At 39.5% G+C, this 15,779-nt stretch overlaps 1 protein-coding gene across 3 annotated transcripts in view; it reads right to left on the bottom strand.

Moving 5' to 3' along the window:
* The window catches only part of tsnare1 (t-SNARE domain containing 1), a 182,395-nt gene that overhangs the window by 133,571 nt on the left and 33,045 nt on the right, over nt 1-15,779 (bottom strand). For 2 of the 3 annotated variants that reach the window (XR_002291925.1, XM_011484938.2), the window contains exon 2: nt 9,665-9,686. The exons of the other annotated variant lie outside the window; for it this stretch is intronic. The gene's annotated coding sequence lies outside the window, so the exon portion shown is untranslated. The remainder of the gene's footprint in view (nt 1-9,664; nt 9,687-15,779) is intronic. 3 annotated transcript variants of the gene reach the window in all.

Raw genomic sequence — 15,779 nt, 5'->3', positions numbered from 1 at the left:
TCTACAAATTTTTAAGAGGGTCTTACAAGGCTTAATGTTAGGGTTTACTCAATTTACTATTTAAATCAACAACATGCCTCATGTTCTTAGAGATGCAGCTCTGCACTTTTATGTTGATGATTTAGTTGTCCAAAATTAGCTGCCCTTGTTCTTAAGCTCCTGCAATTGCCTTTGGATATCATTCAGCTTGAATTATTTGCGACTTAAAGTCTTGCCTTCTTTTTCTGACGTAGGTATTGTTTTTCATAACCAGGAAAAACTGGTTTCTACCACAGTCATGAGCCAGTTAGACCATTGGAATATTCTGTGTATGAAAATGATGTCTATCGTGGAACTCAGATTTATAACAGGCAGCAAAACCCTCACTCACCACTGCACCCAGTAGTCAGTCTTCTGTTTACTGTCCTCTGTACCCACTTGCAGACTCCTGAACTGGTACATTTTCATTTACAAATCCATTCTCCAGCCAGTACTGTTAGATTTTTTACTTCTCATGCAAAAAACAACGTCACAGCCTTTGCTCTCTTTATAACCTCTGTTATTCCATCAGTATTCACAGAACTTGGTAAAAAGCTTATCATTCTCTGGTCCCTCCACCTGGAAGGTGGTTCAGCAGGATATAAAACTGGTTGATCTGCTCACAATCAGGGAGTTTAAAGCTACCTTCATGTTGTCCTTCACCGCACGCACAAACCTCCTCTTTGACATTCCTCTAGACCTCTTCTTTGGCAGCTCTAGGCAGCATAATTCTACCAAAAGATTCACCATCTCTCTTCTAGACATGTCCCAACATCTCAGTCTGGCCTCTCTGACTTTATCTCCACAACCTCTAACGTGTTCTGTCCCTCTTATGTCCTCATTCCTGATCCTATCCATCCTGGTCACTCCCAAAGAGTACTTCAGTATCTTCATCTCTGCTACCTCCAGCTCTGCTTCCTGTCTTTTCTTCAGTTCCACTGTCTCTAGGCCCAACAACATGGCTCCTCTCACCACCGTTTTCTGCACCTTTCCTTTCATTTCAGCTGTAAGTGTTCTGTCACACAATATCCCAATGGTCTAACTGGCTCATGACTGTGGCAGAAAACAGTTTTCCTGGTTATGAAAAACAGGATCTATGTCACACCTGACATTTTTCTCCACCCATTCCAACTTGCCTGCACTCACTTCATCACTGGCTGACATTCATTCCTCTCCTTTCCAGGCCAAACCTCCACCTCTCTAGCTTCTCCACCTGTTCCCTGCTCTTACTAAAAATCACAATATCGTCTGCAAACATCATAATCTATGGTGATTCCTGTCTAACATCATCTGTCAGCCTGTTCATCATCATTAGAACCAGGAAGGGGCTCAAAGCTGATCCATGATGTAATGCCACCTCAACCTTGGACCACCTGTCACCCATAAAGATCATCTCACCACTGTCTTACAGCCCTCATACATGTCCTACACTGCTCTTACATATTTCTCTGTCACTCCAGGCTTTCTCATACAATACCCCAGTTCCTTTCTGGAAACCCCATAATAAGCTTTCACCAGATCTACAAAAACAGTGTAGCTCTCTCTGATCTTATCTGTACTTCTCTATCAACATCCTTAAAGAAAATTTTATCTGTAGTGCTCTTTCTTGGCATGAAACCATGCTAAGCTCTTCTACCTTTCTCAAAGGCCCAGACATTCCACCAGAGGCAAGGTGGGGTTTAGTGTTCAAGGTGGTAATCAAACCTGCAATCTTCTGATTGAAGGTTGATCACATTACCGCTGCCCCACGGCCGGCCAAATGTCATATATATTTTTAAAAAACTACTACTTAACCGCTGCTTCACCAAGTTACTTCACCAGGTCCGACTGGTGGTAAACCATGACAATAAGTTGAACATGTTTAGATAAAAGATAAACAGCTTCTCTTCACATCTTTTCTGTCTTTGTTTTGTTTTATCTACATCTTCTGTCTAACCTGATGTTTTCTCAGAAATCTAATTACTTATCACACCAACAACTGACATTTTATTGGCTGTAACTGGCTAATAATGCTAACAGAATTACCGGTATTCTGCCCTTGGCTTTTTGCTGTTGCGATGTCCTGTTCTGTGTGCAGACTAATCTGGTTTAGGGGTCACACGGAACAACTCTTCTCAAATCCCTCTTTCTCCTCTTATTATAAAATACAATTTTTTATGTTTAAAATTATCTAAAGACTGTATTAGTATTTTTGTTTGACTGTCAGAGGCTTTGGTCTTTGTATTTTGGTAGTTTTTGTCTAGTTTTTTGAGTTTGTCTGTAAATAAATTCCTAGCTTATTTTTAGCCTGGGTTTGATTTTGAGAGTTTTTGAGTTATTGTTGTATTTATTTTTTTCTTTTGATCTTTATGCTACATCCATTTACAAGCCCCTAGACAGGGGTTTTAGTACATCAGAGGCAGATCAGAAGCAGTTTGAGTCATACAGGATTTCATAAAGACAACCTAGGAGAAAACCACAGACAGAAGGGAGTCATAGGCTACGTTCACACTGCAGGGCTTAATGCTCAATTCCGATTTTTTGAAAAAATCCGAATTGTTTGCTAGACCGTTCACATTTCCAATTAAATCCGAACTTTTGTGATCTACAGTGTGACCGTGAAACAACCCAGAGTTGACCCGCATGCGCAGAAGAGTACTCAACGTCGAATGACGTCACTCGTTTGCGGAAGTAGCTTACGTTAACATGGATGTCAACAACAGTGTTGTCAACAGCGGAGCTCTTTTTTCATTAATACATTTATTTTCACAAAGGAGCCAGCACAATAACAATCTTCCCATTTTTAAGAATGCATTGGAGCCGGGATCGTCTGTAACCACTCTTGTGGAATGGGAATGTGTATGTATTGGGCCCACGAACCTGTGGGCCCACAGGTTCGTGGGCCCACAGGTTCGTGCGCGCGTTTGTGTAAGGGACAGGAAAAGAGCACGTGCAGCGAGAGAGAATGGGGGGGCGGCAGTGTGGGCGCGCATTCATGTTGTGTGTTACGGAGGAAGGACAACGGTAATAAAAGAAGGTTTCCCCCAGAATAAATGCTATGGACTTTTTATTAACCCGCTCTGGAGAATCCTGGAGAATCGAAGGGTCAGAACAGGGAGGAGGAGGATCCGCCTAGGGTCCCCCGCGCTTCTGACCACGGTCGGGAAGGGGAGAAAGAAAAATAAGTACTCACGAGAAAATGTTCAACACCACGCTCGGCCATTTAGCTGTTAATTTTTTCAAAAACCGCCCGGTTGCGATAAGAGCCCTGGAGTTTGGCCTGAATAGTGCTGTCACCCCAAATATTAATACAATTGGGGACATCGCTTCCCTTCCACTGACGGGTCTCTGCAGCATCGTCCGCCACGGTTGCTGTTTACGTTCTCGTTCCCGCCTATTTCAACGCAGAATGATGACGTTTGTTGCGTATCGATGACGAACGATTCGGATTTAGGTGGCCTGGCCGGTCAGACGGCAGTCGCAATTGAAAAGATCGGATACGTTTCGGATTCAGGACGGCAAACCTAAGTGGCCTGGGTCGCATTTGAAAAGATCGGATCTGTGTCATTCAGACTGTCATGAAAAGATCGGAATTGGGTCGCATAGGGGCAAAAAAATCGGAATTGGGTCGTTTCAGCCTGCAGTGTGAACGTAGCCATAAAAATAATTATAAAAATATATATTGGTTTTTGGTCCTTTAGACAGATGAGACCAAACTGGAGCTTTTTAGTCATTTCATCACCTCTTACATATTGAATAAATCGAGCTTACCAAAAAAAAACAATGTTGCATTCACACCAAACGCTTTTAAAATTTGAGATTTGTGTATTTAGCCTGTCTTTCAATATGCGTTGAATCCGCCGCTGTCCAAAAATGTGTTCATGAAATTAATGCTCCAGAGGTGTATGGGAGGAGCTAGTGTTAAACGTGTTTAGCTTCATCGCTACATAGGAACATTGACCGTATGTCTTCTTTACAATGCATGGAAGACAGGGATGATGTTTGGAGATCAGGTGTTTCTTTATTTTAGAGCTCTACAAAGACATTCGTCGTTAGACATTAGACGTTCGTCGTTAGTCTTTGTAGAGCTTTGTATCACTTTGCAGAGTCTCCATGTCTGAGTTCATGAGATCATTCAGAGACTCTCCCAGCACGGTGAGCTTTACCATCTACTGCAGGAGCTGCGTTTAAATGACTGCCGCTTTCAGCGGTACTTCCGTCTCTCTGTGACCCAATTTGACGACTTGCTGTCCCGCATTAGTCTGAGTGGGGAAAAAAGAAAAATAACAAAAATTAAGATATTATTTTTATTATTGTCTATGTACAAAAAAATCTATTAAAAAGTTTAGGAGAATGATTAGATTCTCCTCCATGTTGGTTTTGATTGTGTCAACACAGGCTGAGTCCCTGATTGATGCATCCCTTCTTCTTGGCCAAAGTTCAGATATTTGAACTGCTGTGATCCCCAAATCATACTGCATGAAAAGCACTGCTGCCAGACTTACAGGGATGGGCAACTCCGAGCCTCGACAGCAGGATGGTGTCTTCATGATTTTTAGATATCCAAGCCATACCCATGACTGATTACCTGGTACAGGTGTGTCCAGCCAATTACAACATATCAGAGCAGGGTATGTAGGAAAATATGTAGGAATGCAGAGCTTGAGGCCTGGAAAGAGTTTCCCATCTATGAAACTGGGTGTCAAAGGCGTCCAGTTTCAGGTATGGGCCTATAGAGTTCCAATCACATTTTTTTATTGGTTTAGCAAATAGGTGGTATATCTGACTGGTCGATATTTCCACATCTATCCCTTGATTTCCTCAACCTGCTTAAGCCTTTCTGGGTCACAGAGTTGTTGGAGCCTATCCCAGCTACTGTTGACATACCTGTGCTCCACATAAAGGCTGTGTCACACAGCCACTATTTACATTTTGTACATATTGCACTGATGAAAATTGGTCATACATGAATATATGTGGAAGAAGTTACAAAAGTTGTGGTCTTTATGTGAAATTTTCAAAGATGTATCATATATTAACCCCATTAAAACCACAGAAGTAAGAATAAACCACGCAATTTAAGTGAAGGTGGAGATGTGGTGCCACGTAAATAAACGTAGAACTTGAACAGTGTGTGATTATTGTGCTGTTTATATGCAATTTATTTGTGATTTGTGTGTCAATTATGTAATTTGAACGTGAAAAGTGTGCCATATACATGATATTGAAGTTATACATCGCTGGTACATGAGTGAAAAGTCCATTAGACCAGTGTTTTTCAACCTTTTCTGAGCCACGGCACACTTTAACCTTAAAAAAAATCCCGCGGCACACCAGCATGCAAAAATTAAAAAAAAAAAAAAGACAAACTCATAGTCTGTATTGATCTACAGCCCCTCCACAATCTCACATGCATGTTTGTGATCATTGTTGCAGAAAAAGCTGGAAGTTGCAGTTGTTATTTTCTAAAAGATGCAATAAAAGTTAAGTTAGAAGATTTAAAAACAGTTTGATGTGTGTTCGTTGGTTTCAAGACGTTTAACAACAGATCTCCTTGTGCGCTTTCACTCTCACAACCCAATGCATCATGGGAGATGTAGTGCATAAAACGGCCGGAGATCGGTTTTCGGAGCTTCATTGTTTTGTTCACTTGTTCCACGGTCTGACACCGGATTCTGTGGAAAGCTACACCGCTAAAGACGAGCTTTAGCTGGTATTTTCGTAGAACTGAGCGACTTTACGAGCAGAATCAGAACAAGGAAGTGAAGACTTTAAGCACTTCTGATTGGTCAGACCGATGACATGTGATTAACCCCCCCAAGAATGATTGGTGGAGACAGTTAAAGGGACGGGACTTTTCCAAAATACAGCCGAAGGTACAGCTGAATCGCGGTACGTCATTCTTATCAAAATGTCTTTAATAAAATAAAATAAACGCAAAGAAAAAGTATTTTACGATCTTTTATATTCCTAACTCCTCAGTGTTTTATCAGGGCCTGTTTGGATGAACAGAGAGCTGAAATCCTGGAGATGGTAAATGTTTTTAGATCAGTTAATGAGGGCAATTTCCCACGGCACACTTGACCATCTCCCGCGGCACACTACACACTGGTTGAAAAACACTGCATTAGACATACATGGAATGGTCATGGAAAAACACAATATTGCGAATGCATCTCAAAAAAATCACACACAATCATGTAAGATTTAATGTAATAGCTGTGTATAAACTATGTAAAATAAGCGTAAACTGCGTAATTCTTAACCGGTCAGCTACTCAAGAACTCAAAACAGAATTCCTGTAAAGACCCGTCGGACAAAACCCTTGACAGACATCTGCCCATATCGACGAATGACGAACGTAAGAAACACTTATGAATAAATCATGTATCACAAAAGACCGAAACTTCATACGTGGAAAATGCACAAAACATACGTAGTGGCTGTGAGACACAGCCTTTAGACTATGAAGAGGGTGCAAATCTCTATTGTGCGTCCAGCAAAGGTTTTTACAATTTAGCAATGTTAAAAATATCTTTAGTTTGAACATTAATACAAAAATGTAACAAAAGTTAAATTTTCCTTTGTGTTGGTGTAACCTAGTAATTTCCTTGGTTTTCGGAGAAATAACTAAACTGAACCTAGTTTCACTTCTTAATAGCAGCATTCACTATTTTTTGGCAGCTTTTAGAAATCTTATTATGTTCCTCTTGAGGACATCGGCTGCAGAACCACTGAATCTTAGGGGGAGGTGGTTTCAATATCCAACCTATTGCAAAGAACGGAGTTACTAATTGAATGAAGGAAAAAATGATTTATGAACCAGCAAGTAAAAATGACAGTACCCTTATCACTGAGTGTTTTGATTTCCATCCATAGATAAGGCCAGATTAGCTCTAAACTGTGTGATGGTTTCTCAGATTGTCTGTGTTCTGTATGCTGCTGATGCTGTTGGATCAGCCTAATGAACAATCAGGGACTAGATTGGAATCCTCACCCAGAAATACTGCGAGTCAACTTGAAGATACCAGTGAGAAATGAGTGATTAAGAAAAACCATCTTCTTTGTTTGGTCTATCAAAAACACAACAGTAATAGTGTTGTTCTGAGTGATGTCTAAGATAATGAGAACCCCCCCCCCCAACAGACTTGATATAAAATGCTTTCGATCCCATTATAGCCTCAAAATGAATCAGAACCCAGTAAAAACGGAAACGATACCACTGCAATTACAGAACGCTGCATCCGTGTAGGAGCGTCTTACCTGTGGAAAGGGACGCTCTGAGATTACTTATTTAGCTTTAGGGGAGCTTAACCCGCACACACACATACACACCAACACATGCAGAAACATACATATCTGTGGGTGGAGGGTGGGTATGCACTGCTAAATGATTGCAATGACGTTAGAAAAAAAAATTTAAAAGACATAGCTGTAGTGTTTTGTTGAAAAAACAGAAAATTTTTGGTTTAATCATCACTGTCAGCTATTTTTAAAGTCTCATCCTGTGTCTTTGTCTTTCATTTTCTCTCTGCTCTTCGGGTCATATTAGAACTAGAAAATACCCCTACGGTAAAACAGGGGCCTGATTGTGGGTGAAATGCACGAAAGAATTTCAAGAGATGTTAGATTCATTAGCACATCTGCACCATGAAAAGTTTTTCTTCATCTTTGCTTTTGATATTTGATTCATCTTTGGGGTTACGATAGATGCCGCTCCGGACACAAGCCTCTGGATCTTCCAAGAGAGCAGAAAGCACACAAAAGCTCTGAGCTGCACTTCCTTGTAGTTTAAAACATTACAACTTTAACACAACATACATCAAAAGCTAACAGATTCAACTGCAGAATAATAAAGAAAATGTGGTATTGATCAGATTTTTATCTATATTTCCGTGACCTTCAATTATCTTCTTAATTGTTTCTCTATCTTCTCTCTTCATTCTTTTACCTTCTATCTGTACTTAAAAAATAAATCACGTACATTTTTCACGTCATTTCTTTTTAATGTGATCTTACTTTCTTAACTAAACCTCTTTTTCTGTTTGTAATTATAAAAAATTAACAATATTATTAAATACATATGCAAAGAGAGAAATAGCATGTTTGCTCTAAAATAATTTTTGTTCTTTAGAGATAAACTGAGTTTTGTTAATCTGGCTTACATTGTTTGAAAAAAAGCCAGTCAGCACTGTCCTGTTGCTTCCTTAACAAGAGAATCGGGGGTCATGCCAAGCTACAACAATCAAGAAGGTCTGAACATCAACTGTGGCGCAAAACACTCTGAGCACAAAGATTAACCTTTAATCATCTCAGGGTCTCAAAGTAACATCACTGCAAGAAAGCTCCGCACTGCTTCTAGGATTACAGGTGAAGCCAGGAAACATCAGTAATCCATAGGATCTTTTGTAGTTTTATTGTTTCTTCAGAATTTGAAAGGTAAAACTGTTGTGATGCTTTTTTGTTATTCATTTATTACAGTTGTGTTCTAACTGTTGGTTTTCTATCCAAAGTCTTGGAAAGCCCAGCTCTTCATCTGATCTGTTTCAGTTCCTCTACCCATTCTTCTTCAGCAGGCACAAATTTGACGATGTGTTTGCCTTTGACTGGGTGGCACTTATCAACAGCACATGTATCAATTCTCCAAGCTCTACTTCCATTATGTCCTTTGAGAGCGAACTAATTTAGAAAACTCCCATTATCCACTCCACTCAACAGGACTGACCTGTGCGCTTCTTTCAACAGAAGCGTTCATGATTCAGCGAACAGTCAATTCTTTACTGGTACCTGAGCTGTTATTACTTTCTTCAAGTAGGCTTAATGCTAAACCTTTACTCAAATCTCCTTCCATCAGCCATCATCAAGGAGTTGTTAACCGTTTTTTGCATTCCTGTCTTCTTTTATTTTAGCTGCCACCCTGAGGGGTCACTATGAGCCCCTGTGTACCCATGGTTTATAATAATAATAAAAATAATAATTGATTGTTAATTTATCCCACACAATGGAGAAATTCTTCTCTGCATTTTGCCCCATCCCCTGGGGGGAGCAGTGAGCTGCAGACCAGCCGCGCTCAGGGGACGACAGCGGGGATCGATCCGCCAACCCTTCAGTTGTTGGACGACCCCCTCTACCACCTGGCTCACACAGATATTCCCTCCTAAACGTGTTCAGTGCATCTCAACCTACCTCCTTGCTGTTGTCACAAATCATTCGACATGACCTGTCCCGTTGATCATTCCTCTTTTTTTCCTGTCATTCCCACTTCCTGAGAGAAACCTCAACATCGTCACATCTGCTGCCTTTGTTTCTCCTGTTTTTTACACCATTCCCCTCTATCTTCTCTGTTTCCACACACTAATCATATTAATTCATTTAATGTGTACTAAAAAACCCACTTCCGGTGTTGTACACGCAGCTGTATTTCTGCAATATGAAGGTCTAAGGGCAGGGATGCCCAGTTTAGTTTAGTCTGTTTAGTTAACGTTTAGTATTCTCCTATTGAATTTTATGCATTTATGATCCTTTTGATTGGATGTTCACTTAACAATTACCGGTACAAAGCCCACTGAGACGACTGTTGTTGAGAATTTGGGCTATACAAATAAAATTGAATTGAATTGAAAATGATTTAATAGTCACCCAAGTGTTTATAATGTCATTCACTCACCTTGGGTTGTCTTTTTCAGAGTCTGTGGAAAAGAAAAAGAAAAAGAAACTGTTATTGAGTCACAGTTAAAAGCAACAAGCTGTATTCTAGTTATTGGTTACTCTTTGCAGCTCTCCTTTTCTTGATTTTAGATCATTGTTTCACACAAAAATAGAAAATAGTAGAATGTTATCACTGCATTTCTACTGGTTTTGCTTCAATTCAAAAAAAAGGAAATGAGGGAAAAACCTGTTGCAAAACAGATTTTATGCCATATTCTTATTTATGTATGCCATATATTTTAGAACAACAGCAGAGAGTTTAGAAAGGTGCCTAATAAATCCAATGTATTATTATTATTTGTGAAAGGAAAAACAATGAGTGCATGTTACATCTTTTTAGCTTTGCAAATGTGTGCTAGCAGCCACAAGAGGGCAAAAATAGTACTGAGTAAAGCTTTGTGTTTTTATTTAAACATTATCAGTCCAATAAAAATGCCCGTTCCATATCAGTGAGACATGTGAGACATCTGTTTTATTAGTGTTTATGATGTTCGCAGACTTTGTTTATGCGCAGAAGGAACCCTAGTTTATGCATTTTTTGTTGCATTGAGCTGCAATGGAGAGCACTCAGGCTTATTTGGTCACAGCAACATACACAGATCGCTGTAAAAGTGAGTCAGATCAGTTTGGCAAATTCTAAAATGTAAACTTTATCTCTTAAAGCCATGTCACATCTCTAATCCACACATTGAGAACAGTGACTAACAGAGACTATCATCCAGCACTGTGTGATATCTGGCCCTCAAAAAGCTCAGATGCGGCTCTCTGCACACCCGTCCAACTCCCCACAGCCGCTGAGTTTTGCCTGATTGTAATTTGTAATTAAACTAACATCACATTTTGCAGATTCCAGAAAGACGACCAAGTTATCACTGGTTTGAGTACAAGCTTTTGATGTATAGACTTGAAGATATGAAGCTACAAATCAGATTCATAATTGAATATCAAAGGAAGAAAGAAAAATCAAAAAACTGTGCATTGCACTCATCCTTAAGAGGAACCTCTTCAGAGAAGAAAAGAAAGAGGAACTCAGTATTAGTGATGAAGTGGCTTTTGGATCTTCATCTCTCTAGTTGATGTAACCAAACTAACTGTAGGGAGGTCCAGCTGGGGGCAGTGCGTGCTTGTATGCTCTTCATTAGCTCAGGTACGCTGGAGTGCATACAAGAAGCAGAACGCAAAATTAGTAAACCTGCATTAATTTAGAACCTTCTGTGCATGTTTTTAAGATTCAATGCAAGCATCTTGCACCTTCGTTGGAGTGACATTCAAGACAGCTCAGAGACTAAATGAGAAAAATTTTCAAGTTGTTTAAAAGGTTGTTAGACTCTTCCTTTGTGTCCTAGTCCATAATCCAAACCACTTTAAATTAATCCTAGCCGTATCTGTTCTATCTTGCTTCAATCAGCATTTTTCTTTCTATTTTGAAGGATTTCCAAAAAACATTTGGGTTTGTCTGCAGACCAAATGTAGATTTGCTCTCTAGTGAACGCCCCTGTAAAAGGAATCCTCTGATCCCTTAAGTTTCACATCTATCTATCCATTTGCATCTGCTTGTGTAGGACCGGGTTGCAGAGGGAGCAGGCCGTCTCAAAGAGCCACTGCGTACATTTTGTGCATATTGCATCAATGAAAACTAGTCATGGATTTACGGGGAAAAGGTGATTAAAGTTGTGGTCTTTACGTAACATTTTCACAGATGTGTCACGAATGAACCACATTAGAACCACGGAAGAAGTTCGAATAAACCACGCAAAGAACACAAAAACCCATGCTTCATTGAATTTGTTCATTCTGACATTCAGAACATTGGGCAGAATTCACATCCTGTCAGCACCATGGTCAGCTCCTGCTGCAGGCCCACACAATGCTTTGTTTTCATTTAACAGTTGGATTCCCATCATCCTCACCAGTTCACACTTAAGCAAAGATTCCCACACATTCCTCTCACCAGCCAATTCCTCCAGCTCTTCTGAGAGCATCCCGAGGATATTTGATGCTAGCATAATGACATGGTCTTTCCAGCATGTCATAATGACTGGAGCTGAGGAGACTAGACTTCAGTGTATTCTGTTCCTTAAGATAACTCCATACTGACAGGCATCCTCCATGGGGTACCATGGGGGACGCTTCTGAACGCCTTCACCAAATCCACAAATTACATATAAACTTGATGAACAAACTTCCACAACCCTTGTCCTATGTGTAGAACTGGTCTACTGTTCCACAACTAGGACAGAAACTGCACTGTTTTTGACCATTGGTCAAACTTTCCTCTCCAGAACTCTGGAATAGACTTTCCTGAAGAGGCAGAGGAGTGTGACTTCCCAGTTGGAACACACTCTTCAGTCCCCCTTCTTAAAAAGAAGGAACAACCAACCCCATTCTGCCAGTCCCATGGTACTGACCCCGTCTCCTGACTGCCACGCGATGCTGTAGAGACTTTTCAGCCCACAGCATCCAAAGACTTCAGGTACTCTGTGTGGGCTTCATCCACTGTGTCACAGTCACAGCTAATGAGCAATAAGCTGAAAGAAGAAGCTATAAAAATGTGATAAATGGAAGACCAGGGTTGGACAGCTTATAGGTTCAATCATGTGCATTAGTGAAGTATCACGAAAGACATTTGTTCCTGCCTGTTATAAAAATGATGTCACCTGCTTAAAATGCCTCCCTTCCAAACAAGCACAATGACAGTTTTCTTTATTCTTCTCAAAACCAATACAACAAAATTGTTTTAGGATCACTGCTATTACACAAAAACACGTGTTGATTTGTTAAATGATCAGAACAGCATCTGGTGTTGGTATCAGTGACATTTCAACAAATCCTCTAAACGACTTTGCATGAGGTGATCTCTCCTGATCTCACAAGACTAGATGATTTTCAGTCCTTCAGAAGTCCTCTGGTGTCTCTTTGCTCACGATCAAAATACTAAATACATGGTAATGTGATGATAACAACACACGCGGTCCCAAGCCGTAGCATTATCATGCCTAATAACAGTAGACTTTGTTCCTCATGAACTTGGACATCAACATTTCCTCAGACATGGCCATCAGCCAAAATAGTCATGAGCACATTGACTGCTCTGATCTTGGACCCTTATCACTTTTTATCATTTGGGGCCCCTGGCTGTGTGACATAAGGGCTATATTGTGTGTATGTTGTGCTGTTAAAATAAAATGAAAAAAACAAAAAACATTTCACCTTTTTTGTGTCTATTAATCAAGCTCATTTGATTAGCTCAAGTGCAGTAAGGAAATCAACTTGCTGATGAGTTTAATAAACAAAGTAGCATTTTTTGGCTTTCTTTGCATTGCTTAGATAAGCAACTTTTCTCTAAAATTTCCTTCACAGCTTTAAAAAAATCAGTGAACACCTCAGTTTACTGCAGACTCAGTTTGAGAAAGAAAGCAATATATTACCACAATGACTAAAACTATAGGAGCACAGTGACTTTCATTATACATGAGTATTATAAATGCTAATTGATGGAACATGTTGTTGTCCTTTTCCAAAAAGACATGTAAAATCATTTAAATCACATTGTTCATCCTTATTTTAGGAAAAAGCCCTATCAGCTAGGATTTCTTCTCATTCAAGGGTGCAGGTTTTACATTTATTGGAGCTTGAGTATCCTGAGGTGTAAACTCGGGGCTTGTGTAATTACCAAAGTCTCTTCACTTGTCTGATCTTGGGGTTTCCTTTAGCCCTGTCTCCCTCTGAAAACAACCTTCAGCCTGAAGAGGAGCGCAGGGAAACAAGCAGAGAAATTGCCTTGTCACACAAAAATGAGTCATTATTAAGATAAATCACCCCATTCTGTTCCATAACTAAACCCTCCCTGACTTTACTTTCCACAGACGCACTCTGGCCCCCTCCATCCCAATCACACACACAGTGATAGGTCTCATTCTATCTATCTATCTATCTATCTATCTATCTATCTATCTATCTATCTATCTATCTATCTATCTATCTATCTATCTATCTATCTATCTATCTATCTATCTATCTATCTATCTATCTATCTATCTATCTATCTATCTATCTATCATTTTTGATCACTTACAAAGACACATACAGCCACCAAAAACATTGTAAATGTAAATTTCCTCACCAGAATGGCAGCTACTGTTTTATTTAACATGAACGAGATTTTCAGGCTTTCAAAAGTCTTTTTGCTTCATTTTGGTGAATTTTCTTTGTTATGGATTGTATATTTGAGATTATCTAAATTAAAGTTACAGAATAAAGATCAGAAGGTAAAACTATATATTGTTCAGATACACAACGTTCTTTCTTTTTTTCTTTCTTTCTTTCTGCCACTGCCTGTAGTTTTCAGACTAAAGGTGTGTCTAAGGAAAAGTAACATCCCTTCTGGGTTGTTTGGTTTGATTGAGAGACCCATAAAAATGACACTTACAAAAAGCATTGGAAATAATAAAAGGGTGCTGTATGTGATGTTACCTAAAAGCTTTCAGAGCTGAATAGGCAGATATTCAAATGCTTCCGCTCAGATTTACAAATATGTGCTTTCATAACTTCCACTTCCATGGTCTTAAAGGTGCTACAAATGGATACATTTCCCTTTCTTTTGACAGGAGAGACCATTAGTATTGAAAGACCCAGTGGCGGTTTTTCCTTTGGGCAATGTGGGCGGTCGCCCAGGGCGCAAATTCATACAAGCACCCAAAAAAACAAAAAGCCATTTTTTTTATTTTCCCCCGCACTTTTCCTAGACTAAAACCACCAATTTCTGGGTAAATTTAATGAAATTTGCAGTGTAGGGCACGCCTACTATCGTGTTTACTTGCTGCTGTAATGACATTATTTTGCGCTCTCCGTGTAGAAGACGCTGGAGGAGCGCTCGTGGGGGAAACCAGCTCGCAACAGTAAAAGAATGGGAACAGGTAGAGAGGAAAAGCAGATACAGAGGCAAGGGAGGGGCTTAGACTCACCGCTCATGATTCCAGACCCCACAACAAACTAACAGCTGCTTCCTAATAAGAAATAGTGGTCATTCATAAAATCAATACACTTTATTGGGTTTACTGGATTTTTTTTAAAGTAAAAGAAAAAAAATAGAAAGGAGTCTGCATCAACGTGCATTTGTTTCCATCATCTCACTAATCTTAAATCTGGGTGTTTGACAGATGAAAAAGTCTATTCAAGGTTGTGGAAAGTTTACAAAAGATCAAAGGAAACATCAGCCTCCGGTTTAGAAAGAAGAGGACGAAAAACACTCCAAGGATAAAGGAATGCAGGCAGTGACCAAAATTTTAACTTGCTAGGTGCCAAATAAGACCACATATACTGTTGGAGGAGTAATATTTTGAGCAACATTTGGTTAATGATGTTTTGCACTTAATTAGATCAGTCTTGTTAATTAGCTTATTGGTGGATTTCATCTAAACTCTTCTGCGGTTCTCAAATAAAGTCTGTGAGTTAAATCCAATGTACACAATCATTTGTCTTTTTTGTTCAGTTTTATTTGACACTTAAGCACAGAAAACAGAAGAATATGTCCTTTAGTTTCCATTGATGTTCATTCATGAAGCCAACGGGAATGACAAGAATGTATTCATTCATAAATCGTGTCAGGGATATATTCAGCGCAAGAAAAAAAAAAAGAATAGAAATTATTTTTTTTACCAGAAGCTAGCCAGCCTTCAAAAAGAAAACACAAACTGATGCGTGTTAAGTATTAACTAATTACACACTAAACCTTAGTTGTGAATTCAACTATACAAGTTTATTTTACTTGTGTTTAATAATTAAGTAAAATAAATGATATATTGTGTTCTTGTGTTTGTATGTATGCAGGGTGGGGAGTGGGGTGAGGGTTGGGTGAGGGTGCCGTCCAGTGTTTCGCCCAGGGCGTCAAACTAGCCAGGACCACCTCTGAAACAACTAAGTGAAGGAAATGCAAGTTAGGACACTTGCAGACCAATAAAGTGCAGCAGACTTAGTTTACATGATTAGGGTTTATGAAAAAGTCACATTTTTATTTCATTTGTTTTTTATCACATGTAAACACTGACCAAACCACGTGGAAAAAACAAGCAGCT

This window comes from Oryzias latipes, chromosome 16 (assembly GCF_002234675.1).
Source record: "Oryzias latipes chromosome 16, ASM223467v1".
NCBI lineage: Eukaryota > Metazoa > Chordata > Actinopteri > Beloniformes > Adrianichthyidae > Oryzias > Oryzias latipes.
Note: the sequence above shows the minus strand (reverse complement) of the source record. Positions and strands in the feature narration are given on the sequence as shown.